Source organism: Onychomys torridus, chromosome X (assembly GCF_903995425.1).
Source record: "Onychomys torridus chromosome X, mOncTor1.1, whole genome shotgun sequence".
NCBI classification, from domain to species: domain Eukaryota; kingdom Metazoa; phylum Chordata; class Mammalia; order Rodentia; family Cricetidae; genus Onychomys; species Onychomys torridus.
The window spans coordinates 126,441,221-126,453,935 of record NC_050466.1 but is presented as its reverse complement, the minus strand read 5'-3'; the positions used below and the strand labels follow the sequence as shown (position 1 = coordinate 126,453,935).

General features: G+C 39.6%; 1 protein-coding gene across 2 annotated transcripts in view; it reads left to right on the top strand.

Annotated features, from left to right (window-relative positions):
* The window catches only part of Trpc5 (transient receptor potential cation channel subfamily C member 5), a 258,290-nt gene that overhangs the window by 146,549 nt on the left and 99,026 nt on the right, over positions 1 to 12,715 (top strand). The gene's annotated exons all lie outside the window — the stretch shown is intronic.

Genomic DNA, 12,715 nt, shown 5'->3' with positions numbered 1-12,715 from the left:
GCATGATCAGAGTGTAGAAAACTTTAGCTTGTCAATGACTGTGATTAGAAAGGACTTCTTACAATTGCATAATGTCAACAGGATAGACAGCAGTTCAATCACAAAATGACTTAGGCAACTTTTTCCTGTCCATCAAAAGTTATATGCTCTTTCTCTCAAAAGAACAAACAAGAAAAAATAAAAACAAAAAATAAACTAAATGAATGAAGTTGGAGGGGCAGGGATGTGGGAGGAGTTGTAGGAAGGGAAGGAATATGATCAAAGTATAGAGACAATTTTAAATAAAAAAATAAGTTAATTAAACACACAGCACAGTTACATGTTCGTTAAAGGGATTCTGATTTATCTGTGAAACATTCACATAATCTTAGCTGCTTTCCAGGATGTATGCTGTCATGGCCATCAAGCAGAGATGTTTAACTCTCACATTTTTGCTGAAGAAACAAATATTTCTGAAATGTGTCCCACTGAGACATCTTGCTAAGGAGTTAAGCTTCTTGGCGTCGCTCAGGCTCTTGAGTCTTTCCTCAAAGACTTCCTCACTCTAGTCAAGTCTTGCTACAGAAAGAAGAATTTACAGTTCCAGGAACATTTTACAAGAAAAAGCCCCTTGGAAATATCTGAGATAAGAGTTCAATCACAAAGATCCTGTTTACAAAATTGCTCCCAAAGTGACTCTGGCAGTACCAACAAATCAGAGAGTTTCCTGCAGGGTGGACATGGAGGGACTGGAAAATGAGAATGATCAGGGTGCCTGATGTGAAATTCCCAAAGAATCAATAAAAATAAAGTTCAAAAAATGTTTCTTGCCACTAACAATGCCATTGTAGCTTTGGCTCAGATTTTCCTAGAATGGAGTTTCCAACACGGCAATCAATGACAAGGTGTTGACAGAAATATTGATATATCCATTGCCTCCTTTGCATGCTGGTTGAAGAGAGTACTATCATGGCACAGAAAAGCAACCTCCATTATGACCATCACTCTGTAGCCCCAAGTCTTCCCCTATCCTCCAGCAAAAACACTTCAGTTCCCAAGAGTGACTCTTACTCCCATTCTCACAAAATGACACTTGTGATCCAGGATCAAGAACCAGTCTTGTAGCCAGGTGGTGGAAGCAAATGCCCTTAATTACAACACTCAGGAGGCAGAGGCAGGCCGATCTCTGAGTTCGAGGCCAGCCTGGGCTACAGAGTGAGTTCCAGAACAGCCAGGGCTCCACAGAGAAATCCTGTCTCAAAAAAACAAACAAATAAATAAATAATAAAGAACCAGTCCTGTTCCTAATCTCGAGGACTATTAGAACTAGAGACAAGTCGTGCAGCAGGACAGCATCTAGTCCCCCAAGCTTCTGGTCCCTTCTGAGGCAGGGTCTCATATAAACAAGGTCAGCCTCTAATTTGCTCTGTAGTGGATTGCTCACCAATGGATTGACCTATGCATGAATTGATTTAGTGTAGAAACAGATGCTTTGTTTGCTTTGTTATGGAAGCAAACTCTTTCTGACTTGCTTGTTCTATCTACACAGGTAAGTCATATCTTTCACAATCTTATGTAGTAAAAAGGTCCCATAAGATGTTGTGCAGGTCCTGGCACCATGCACTCTAGAATGGTGAGACAAATACAACTATTTCTAAATTTCCATGGTTTTCAGTTAAAATGCACTTAGACAGAAAATGCCATAGAAAAGTGAGGCCAATGCTAACAATGAATACCTGAGAATGTAGATGTAGCTTTGGAATAGGGTCATGGACAGAAGCTGGAAGACTTTGACAATCCAGACTAGAAAAAGAACTATGTTACTACAGACAGAGCATTAAAGGTAATTCTGCTGAAAGCTCAGAAAACAAGAATAAAAAAAAAATTCTGTAACTTCCTAGAGATTAAGTATTGATGAACCACTAAGGGTCAGAGCCATCAGAGAGAGCTCCCAACGAATGCAATGTCAAACACAAATGTGAGATGCAAGCTGATAGAAATATGGAAAGTGAATGCTATTCTGATGAGGCCCTAGATGGAACTGGGGGGAAAATATTGGAAACTGGAGTGGGGGCTGTATTTGTTATACAATTTTTAAAAAAATAATCTATCACTGACTAGGACTATATGGAATGTAGACTTTAAAAGCAATGAGTAATGAATGAGGCTGAAAGAGGAAAAGTTCTAAGCAGTGAAGCATTCAGGACAGTGAATGACTACATTTTGTGAGGACTTAAAATTATTATTTTTAAAGATTTATTTATTTATTATGTATACAGAAGAGGGCACCAGATCTCATTACAGACAGTTGTGAGCCACCATGTGGTTGCTGGGAATTGAACTCAGGACCTCTGGAAGAACAGTCGGTGCACTTAACCTCTGAGCCATCTCTCCAGCCCCTAAACTTCATACAAATATATAATGTATTTGGACTACTCCCCCTCCAACCCTTTCATATCTCCCTCTGATCCTTCATTGCCACCAGTCGCTTTATGTTCATGACTTCTAGTTTTGTTGTGTGACCCATTTAGTTTAACCAGGAAGGACCATCTGGTTAAATGTGATCATTGGATTAGCACTATCCACTGGAGCCTGGTGGAGTCACCAGTGGGTACACAACTCAAGGCAATGATTCTCCTTCTCTTTGATCTTCTGACAGTAAATGTGCAGCAGTGAGAGGTAGAGAGCCTCTCCTCCATCCATGCCGGACTGTTGACAGGCCCATTCATATACAGACTCAATGCATGTGGGCATTCACAGATGTCAAGTTTGTGATTGCAATGGATGTGTCTTGCCCAGAGCATGCCATTTCCCAGCCATTCTTCTGACATCTGTCTCTTACATTCTTTCTGCCCTCTCTCACACACAATGTTCCCTGAACCTTATTGGAGATGGTATAAATGTCTTGTTTAGGGATGAGTACTCATTCACCACTTACTCTTAGCACCTTTTATAGCCATGATTATATGAATTCATTAATGTTCACTGAGAAGAGAGGCTTCACTGATTAAGGCTATGAATATCTTTTGTCCATGGGTATAAACATAATTACTTAGAATGCAGTTTGATGCTGTATCAATTTAACTTAATGACAGCATTTAGTTTTTCCCTAAAACCTATGACCACCCATGCCATGGGTTTTGACTTGGTTTATAGTACTAAACATAAATTCCTTCCTATGGAATGGGCCTCAAATCCAATCAAAGAGCATTTGAATACCCTCATAACAGTAGTGCTATTACTATACAAATGGGTACATCTTTCATGGCAGGGTGATCTCTCAGTTCATATGGTTCACAGCTGGGAAAGACTGTTGGTGCCATTTATCTTCTCAAACACCTCCTGGGACGACAAAAGCCAGCAGGGAGGAAGCTTCCCGCTCAGTTTCAGTTTGATTTCTCTATCTTGTAACTAAGACATGTGGTGTTCTCAACATCAGGGTCCTATCGTCTTTTCTGATAGACAATCAAGAGGAATGGAAAGAATGTGTATTGTTTGTGGGGGGGAGCTCTAGGATTTCCCTGAGCAACAGCAACTCATAAGGAGGCATACTACCTCTAGCACTGAGAATTTTGTTTAATAACCCACAGCTTCTAAGAACAGCTTTTTACAGCATCCGTGGTTACTTTTAACTGTTTGCAGTGAAATGGGATAGCAAAGAAATAAGAACTTATAGCAAAAAAATCGAACTTATAATTAAAAGGGAAACAGAGCAGAAAGATTTAGAAAATTCACAGCCCAGCCATTTTATAGAGACTAAAACATTTCAAAAGAAACCAAGAGCATAACAGATAAACTGTTTGATGGAGAGATTAGTACAAATAGGACAGAGGGACCATCAAAATAAAGGAAGAAATGCACACTAGGGATTTCAGAAATCTTTAGGTCTGCCCCTCCCACTGCATGTCCAGTGTTTCAGAGGACAGGGTGGTTTTACTGACAGGCCATGGACATATGCACAGGCTCATTGCCAAGACTGCCTTAAGTATTGATTCACAAATAAGATGGCAATGCTTCTCAGCTACCTTCGCTAAGAGTCAAGCAGGACAGGGTATGGTTCAACCTTCTGCTGTAAAAGAGCAAGCTGTATTTGGCTATGTCTGCCTTGTGCTAACACTGCCGCTGCACAGAATTCAAAGGACAGAGACACAGAGAGCTCCATCTAGATTTCAAAGCATATTTCAGACAACTTGGAAAAGCAGTCAGAGAACTGTTGCACATTCAGAGCCATTGCAGACATCCCTGATTACATAATATTGAACAGGAATGTGGGGTTAGAGCTGTCACAGAGATAAATAGCCCATGAAGACAGTGCTTACTAGAGCTGAAGTAAGGCTGCCGCTGAGACCCTAGAACTTCAGGGCTACCGAGGGGCAACTCCAATCTGGTAGCGCTATAGTGAGGGGTGACTTTCCAAGGCCTTGAGGACCTACCCCCTCAATATGTCTAGAAATGAGTACGTGGAGTCAATGGTGATCGTTCTAGTGTTTAAGACTGTGATTTATCCTGTGGTGGTTGAGACATGTGTGGGGCTGGTTAACTACTTTCTTTACAATTGTTTCTCCCCTCTGAAAGGAGAATAACTTACAGACAGTAACAGTTTATTTTAGTTTGTTTTCTTTATTCATTGCTTTTGAGAGTGATCACGAGAACACTATAGTTTTATAACTTTCCTTTCACACACTATGAACCAAATAGTTCATTTTGTTTATCATCCAAGCTCTTCTAAGCCTGAACTGGAATACCTGCTGATAATTTCCATCTTTCAACTGTATGGCTTTTAGCTGCCTAAGCAAAATAGAGATTACTAGTTCCTCAATTCACACAAAAGCTCCTCTTGCCATTCAATTCTTATTTTATTTTGCTGGCAAGCAAGTTCTTATCAAGATCTGTAGCAAAAACCACTTGTAAAAAAATAAAAGGTTATTTATACTGAATCTTATTATATAGTGGATGGCAAACTGGTTACCATGGTCCAATGTCTATACCAGAGTTCTCCACCTTATCCAGAAACCATTGCTATGTAATCTAAACTAACGCAAGCCATGTAATGAGTAGTGACTTCAGTTTGTCACTAGAAGGCTGAGAAGGGATCAATGCCATCCTCTTTCTAACAAAGAATCTACAAAGGGATTTAATTTTTTAAAAAATCACATAGAGACCTATGGAAATTTGACCAAGAACCATGGCTGTTTTGTATCAAACTCAGCTCCAAGCCCTCCCGCATTGGTCACTAAAACTCACGTCACACTGGCAAAATAGTGAAGTACAAGAAATACATTGATGAGACTTTCATTCCTGAAATTTTTGCAAGCTGCCTGGGTTCAAATTCTGACTTCACTGCTTTCTAGTAATGTGGCCTTGTTCAAGGCATTTACCTTGTCTTCAGCTGAGTTTTCTCAGATGTAACATGAAGACTTTATAGACCTATAGCATAGAGTCATCATGAAGACTAAATTATATTCTTCAGCAGGTTCATTGTATGCAGAAAGTGCTCAATAAATGGTAACCATTAATGTCAGACTTATTCTTGCTAAGGTCATGCTTACCACTATTATGTATATTGTTGATCTGTTTTAACTCTGTTGAATTAATTAATTATATTTTATTTATGTGCACACATGAGTGCACAAGTGTGCATGTGTGTACATGGGGTGCATGTGCCATGTAGAAAAGACATATTCTTCTATCACTCTTCGCCTTATTTTTTTTGAGACAAGGTCTCTCCATGAACCAATTAGGCTAGTTTGGCTGGCCAGTGAAGTCCAAGGCACTTCCCGTCTCTGCCTACCAGCACTGTGGTTATGGGCACATGTCTTTATAACCAGCTTTTTGCATGGGCACTAGCTTTTCAAACTCGGTTCCTCGTGTTTCCACAGAATCTGTTTTACCCGCTGAGCCATCTCTCCAGCCCCACATTATTGATTTTTTATTTAGCATTTTAAAAATTAGGTGAGTTCTGTAGCATTTTCCTTGCTGTGGTTTGAATACAGGGCACATTCTCCCTAGTCCAATATGTTAGAAAATCGACCTCTAAGATGGGAGGTACTGTGAACCTTTAGGTGATGAGGTTGAATTGGAGGTCCTCACATGATTGAGTATATGCTTTAAAAGGGTTGTGAGATCACAACCAGCACTCTCTATCTCTCTTGATCCAACATTGACTCATACCATTGCCATCTGTCACCTTCTCCAGGGGCTAAACCAATTTGCCATCTGATCCTGGATTTGGACCTCTAAACTATTAGCTAAATATTTTCCCTTTATGAATGAATGATCTCATATATTTTTGTAAGAACATGAAGCTGAGTGATGGACTCCTGTTTTGCTCATTGTAGTTGTCTAATCTAAATTATCAACCTCAATCACTACATACATTAGCCTTAAAATCAGCTGACCTAATTCAGCAAATATTAATTTTGTTGGTTCTGTTTTTTTTTAAATCTGGAAAACAGATTCTTCCCCATCTTATGCAATGCCTGTCTCCAAGGTAGCTCATGCATCACAAATACTGCTACCTAACCTTCTGGGTAGGCAGAGGAGAATAGTAATGGATGTGATTAGATATTGGTGTTCTCCATTTCTCTGTAATACAGAAAAATGAAATTTCTTTTCTAATGGTTTCTGAAAAAGGTTAAACATTGATTTTCTCTGACATGTTAGGATGGGGAGGAACATAGCAGGTGGAAAGAGGGGATTGCAATTTCGATCAATCTAGGCATAAGGCAGGAGATTAATTTCCAACATGATGCTATCAGGCTAGTTCTGTGAGGAAATGGCCATCAGAGAGGATAAATCTGTGAACAGATGGTATTTTGGATCTGACTGAAGTGGCTACTGAAACGGGTCTTCCTGTTAATTACAAACTGATTATTTAAATTTCAGAAGGCTGTGGTAAATTCTACCAAGAATGTCTGCCTAAGTCTGGAAAAATAAGGTCCAGAAAATTGCCAAGTAGTCTATTTGGGGATGAGATTAAAGGAAGTCAATGTATCACATGGGTCCCTTGTGAACAGTAGCTTTATAAAAGCTTGAGCTAGGTGTAGAAGTGGGGAGACTACACCATCACCTATTCCTCTGTGCCACCCTTTGTCATTAAATTTAGGTGAAAATTTAAGGAAAGTGACTTTATCGTGCTCTATTCACTGCACTGCTGGGATGAGCTCTTACCTGGGCAATTGTATCCTATGCTGACTAATCTAGAAGGATCCCAATATATAATACTTAGCTTTCAACAAGGATTCCTTGGGGGATGGTAGGAACAAACTCAGTAGGGTCTAAATGCAAAACCTCAGAGAAAGGCAGGCAATGTAACTTCTTTAGTGGCCATGACCTTAGTACACATCATTGCAAATTCTAAAATTCAATCAAGTCGGCTGATGTACCAGGTTTCTTGCAGATAATATAAGCCAAATTTAATTTATTAGCCTGATGATTTCCCTCTCTTCTTCCAAAATCCCTGCCAGGTTCTTTTTATTTCATTTTTTAAAAAGATATAATTTTTAACTGGAAGCCTAAGATCATTCAGCCTGATTTTGTAGTTCAAAGAGAAGGCAAGTTTAGGTAAGAAAAAAATAAAATTGAATTTTGCACCTGACCTCTATCTGAACAAAAGCAGCAGTTACAGGATATTTAAAAGGACAATAACAAATTCTGATCATCACACAAATTTATAATGAACATATGTCAAAGAGTTTATCTTACTTATCAATTTCACAAGGAAAGTTGTGGCTTGTAAACAAAACCCTGTGCTCATTGCCTGCTTTTGCAAGTAATAGTTTGTTGGAGCACAGCTGCATCCAATCATGTAAGCATTGCCTATGGGTATTTTTGTGGTACAATAGAAGCGTGGAAAGGTCCAACAATGTTGAAATACTCACTCTCTAGTCTTCTACAGAAAAAAGTTTATTATAGATGGCCAAGAACCTGGAAAAGAGTTCATAGATGTATGCAAAGCATCAATTATCTGCACAATTATATGTATCACACCAGATAAGAAATATTTGCATTATAATGTATAGAGCAGTATGTTATTTTTATTAAAGGCATAAATAACCCAAAAGAATGTAGTAAGCAGAACTTCCAGTTCCCTGTTTTGCACAATGCAAAGTTGTTCTCAACTTCCTTTGCCAATTGCTAAGAAACCAATACGGGTAGCAAAGTTTATCTATAAACGAGGAGGATAAATACTCTATTGTGACTTGTAAGGCATTGGTAAGATCCACAGTTACACTTACGACACCAATGATTCATTTCTGGAAAACTGCAACTTTCAGACAAGACTGAGATGTTCTTTCTCAATGTTATCAATTAAAATGTAAATAACCTCTATCAGGGATGATCCAGATATGTTTGTCAATCATTGATGACTTTATATTGACTTTTTGCTCCAAAGACCAACTGATCAGTCAGCCACTTATAATGATTCCAAAATCTAAGGACCTCCATGAAAATTTTCTTAACTTTAGTTAATAAAACCTGCACAGAAATACTCTAAAATATAAGAACAGTTCCAAGAAGACAGTACTGGTGATGCTTGCTGAACATGGCAGGAATGTGTTATCTGACAAAAGCAGAGATGAAAGCTCTAGGTTAACTTGCATTAAGCAATAAGATCAGTAAAAGTACATATAAAAGAATGAGGTATTATTGTTAAGGTTTTGCATATATCAAAGTTTTATCCAGAACACCAAGGACAACATGAAAAATAATTATAAACCAGGTATAATGGTGCAGACATGTGATCTTAACATTTATGGGGACAAGGCAGGAAGATTTTGTCTTTGAGGCTAACCTGGGCTACAAAGTGAAACCTTGTCTCAAAAAATTAAGAAATAGGGATTTTTTTTATTTTTAAAAAATTACTTTTCTGGGGAGTGTTTTCGTTGGTATACTTGTATCTGTTGTGATAGTTATAGAGACCATATTTGCTGAAAACTTTATATGTTCCTATATAAGCAGTACACATATACACAATCTCTATTTATACTGCACCCAGCTGCTTTAGTTATATTTTTAACTATGTTACAAAATACCAGACACAAATAACATAAGTGAGCAGGATTTATTAGGGCTCACAGTTTCGGAAGACTCAGTTCAAGGCGGTCTGGCGGGAGGGGGGGGTGGCGCCATAGAACACTAGGTCCCACCTCATATTTCACAGTCTCTCAATAATGTCCTCATATTATGAATCCATCAAAGGACTCATTCTTTAATATTTCAGAGCCCTCATAACCTAGCCATCCCTGGAAACACCATCATAGATATCCAAAGATGTGCTTTACTAAATTCCTAGACTTTACAGCTTGATCAAGTTAAAAATCCACATTAATCATCCTTTGCTCTGGACCCCATCTGCTCATCACCTCAGGCACCTTGAACTATTCACAAGTCCCCACTTCTCTTTATTTGCAATGTCTCACCTTCCCTGGTCCCTGCTCCCAGTCAAAATGATCAAGTTGCAGCTTCATCCCATTTCTTTCACAGACACATTTGTGCTTCTTAACTGGTGTATTCACCAAAAGTATCAGTCTACAAATCGAAAGTGGAGTCTTTTATTACACACTATGGCACAGGTATGGATATGTCAGTTCAGACACTAATAAATACAGATGATTCCCTAATGCAAAACCCCAACAGTTGGGATTTTGAGTGGAAGAGGGTGACAATGGGGATTTGCACTTTCTCCCCCCTCATTCCTTACCTGCTCTGAAAAATAGGGCTGGGCAGAGTTCTTGGAGTAAACCATTGGGCTTAGGGGAGTGGAGAAGCTCACAGAGGCTGATTTCTTTCATTCTTTGATATCAATTTATTGTGATAAAATGCCCTGAGAAAACAAAATCAACTTAGGGAAGAAAAGAATTTTTTTTTTTTAACTTCACAATTCCTGGTTACAGTCAGTCCATAAGCGTGGAGAAGGCAAGGCAGTATGGACGTGGAAAAGTTGCATCACATCCACAGTCAAGAGCAGAGTTCGAGACAGCAATAGGTGCATGCACACTTAAGAGTACTCAGCCTGCTCTCTGCTTTTATGCAGTTCAGGATCTTCTACATTGAAATTGTGCCACTTCCAGTGAGTGGGTCAACTTGGAGATGGGCCTCTGGGCATGACTATGGAGGATTATCTTAATGATGTTATTTAACTGATGTGGGATGACATAGTGGTGTCATTCCCTGGACTATATACTTAGACAAAGGGTAGTGAACACTAGCATGCATTTAGTAGTGTCTTCTTACTAGAGACATCATGTGACCAACTGCTTCAGGCTCTTCCTGTTTTGGCTGCCCTGTAAATGATGGCTTGTGCCTAAGCTGTGAGCTAAAGCAAACCCTTCCTTCCTTAACTTGTTTTAGTCAGGGTCTTTCATCACCACAACAGAAAAGAAACTAACACTCCTCAGTAAGCATGGAAGCTTTTCCCTAGTCTGCTCTGTTGCCCAACAGCACAGAGCACAGTGCTAGACACACAGCAGTCCTTAGCAAAAAGGAATTAAAATAGCCTATTCTAAAATTAAGACTTGAACTCTTTTGTTTGAAAACCTGACTTCTACAACTTGGATAAAAGCAAGTTCATTTCTTTCAAGCCTTTTCCCCCCAATCCCAGTTGAGAAGGTAGATATTTCAAGAGTCTTTGTATCCCAGGTTGACCCTGAACTCACAATTCCCCTGCCTCTATCTCCAAAGTGCTGGAATTAGAAGTGTGTGTCACTATACCCACCATCTCAAATTAGTGTTGGTTTGTATGTCCTTGATGGCTAAACATTTTGAACTTTTTATGTGTTCATTGGTTTCTTCGTACTTATTTTTTATAAATTTAATTTTTGTGTGTGTATATGTCTTGTGTGCACATGTGTGTGTCTACCCACAGAGGCCAAAAGATGGCACTGGATCTTTGTAGCTGGAGTTATAGGTGGTTGTGAGTCACCCAACATGAGTGTTAGAACCTAAACGCTAGCCCTCATGATTGAATGGCAAGTTGTGTTGAGCACTGGGCCATTTGTGCAGTGCTCTTTTGTACTTCTGAGAGCTGTCCGTTCAGTTAATCTGTCCATTTTTTATTAGATGATTTATTATTTTGTCATGCCCAGGGACCCACCTAGCAGTTGAGCCTAGATTCCATCAAGTTGATAGTTAACATTAATTCTCACAAGGCTGCAAAGAAGCATATTGTGAGATAGAGAACAATGTAAAGGAGCATCAGAAAAATAGCTATCTCAGGTAAAACCTAGAGCCTACAATATTTGAATAGGCAGTTGCGGGAAGACATGGTCACTGAAGACTACACTCTTTGGAAAAGTTTTCCTCTCTGGGCTCAAGTAACCAAAAAACCAAGTGGAGTGTCATAATGCTGTTCATGGGAATCAAGTAGCTCCAGAGAGCTTTTCATATTTCAAGTATATACAGTCTCCTATCAGCTCCATGACACAATTGGGGTTAAACAACCATCGTGTGTACTTCTGTGGGTCTTGGACAGGCCTGTCAGCACTGAAAAGAAGAAAAGAAAGGAAAAGAGGCTGAAAAGTATAAAGAGCAAGGAAGGAGTGGGTGAGAGGACAAGCTGAATAGCATATTACAAAGCAGACCATACCTCCACCCTCACCCAGAGAAAACTGTCCAACAGGTTGACTCCCACTCCACCTTCTCCTAACCATTTTAGATGACAAAGATCGGAAAATGTCCCTACCTATAGAGAGGACAGATTTTCCAGATCTGAGCTCTCTTCTTCCTGGGCAGACTATGACAAATTGCTCACTTGCCATCTCTCCCCACTCCACGGCTTTATGCCAGTTGTGTTTATGTTCATTTCCAGGCCCACTCAGACCTATTTCTTCCTAAGCCTGTAGGCTTATGTTAATTTCTGAGATGGTTCTTTCCAATGTCCAATTTATTTTGAGTCAAATTGTTCACTTTCCACTGTTTTGTTTGTAGCTTCTCTTTCCCAATGTTTCACAATGTTTACTCTCTTCTCTATCCTTTAATTGATGACTGACAGCCTTCAGAGGCCAGTGCAGCTACTCAGTAAAGAAAGAAGATTTCTTGCTGTCTTTTCCCCTTAGCTTTCCTCCCTCTCCCCCTTTTCTGGCCACGTCCCTGTGTTAGAAATCCCTTATACAAGGTGAGATTTTTTTTAAAGGAGGCAAAAATGATGAAAACCAGAAACTCATGCTTTTGTAAGGTCTCCAGTAACTGTAGATTGTTATTGTTGTTGTCTTTAAAAAATAAAAAGAAAGTATTGATTAAAACAATATTTTTTCTATTTTATGAGACTCCCAACTGTCCCTGTTCTTTTCTGTCCATTGAAAATGGGCTTTGATGTCGCGCCTGCCTCGACCAGCAAGGAAGACGCGACACCGGGATCCTTCTCATTACAGTTTATTCAGACCTTTGATTAGTTGCATTGTGTCTCTCTCGCTGGGGCAAGCCTCTCCCAGCACCTAAGTAGGGCTGGGCTGCCAACCCCAAGCAGCCACGTGGGCACTGTCCACAGGTTCACGCATATGCCAGCAACACACGAATCCAGCCATAGCCAAATAAGGAGCTGTTTACCATAAAGAGTGTTTGCCATCGGGAAGGCAGAGGGTAGAAGCCAGAGCCATCTTTAGGGTGCGGCTACACGCGGCTCTCTACACTTTGACACTGTGCTCTTCTTTTCCTCAAATACAATAAGAGCAATATTTCCCCCATCTGCTGGAATGCTACCCATGCTTCACACAGATTTCCCTTCCAAAAAAACCTT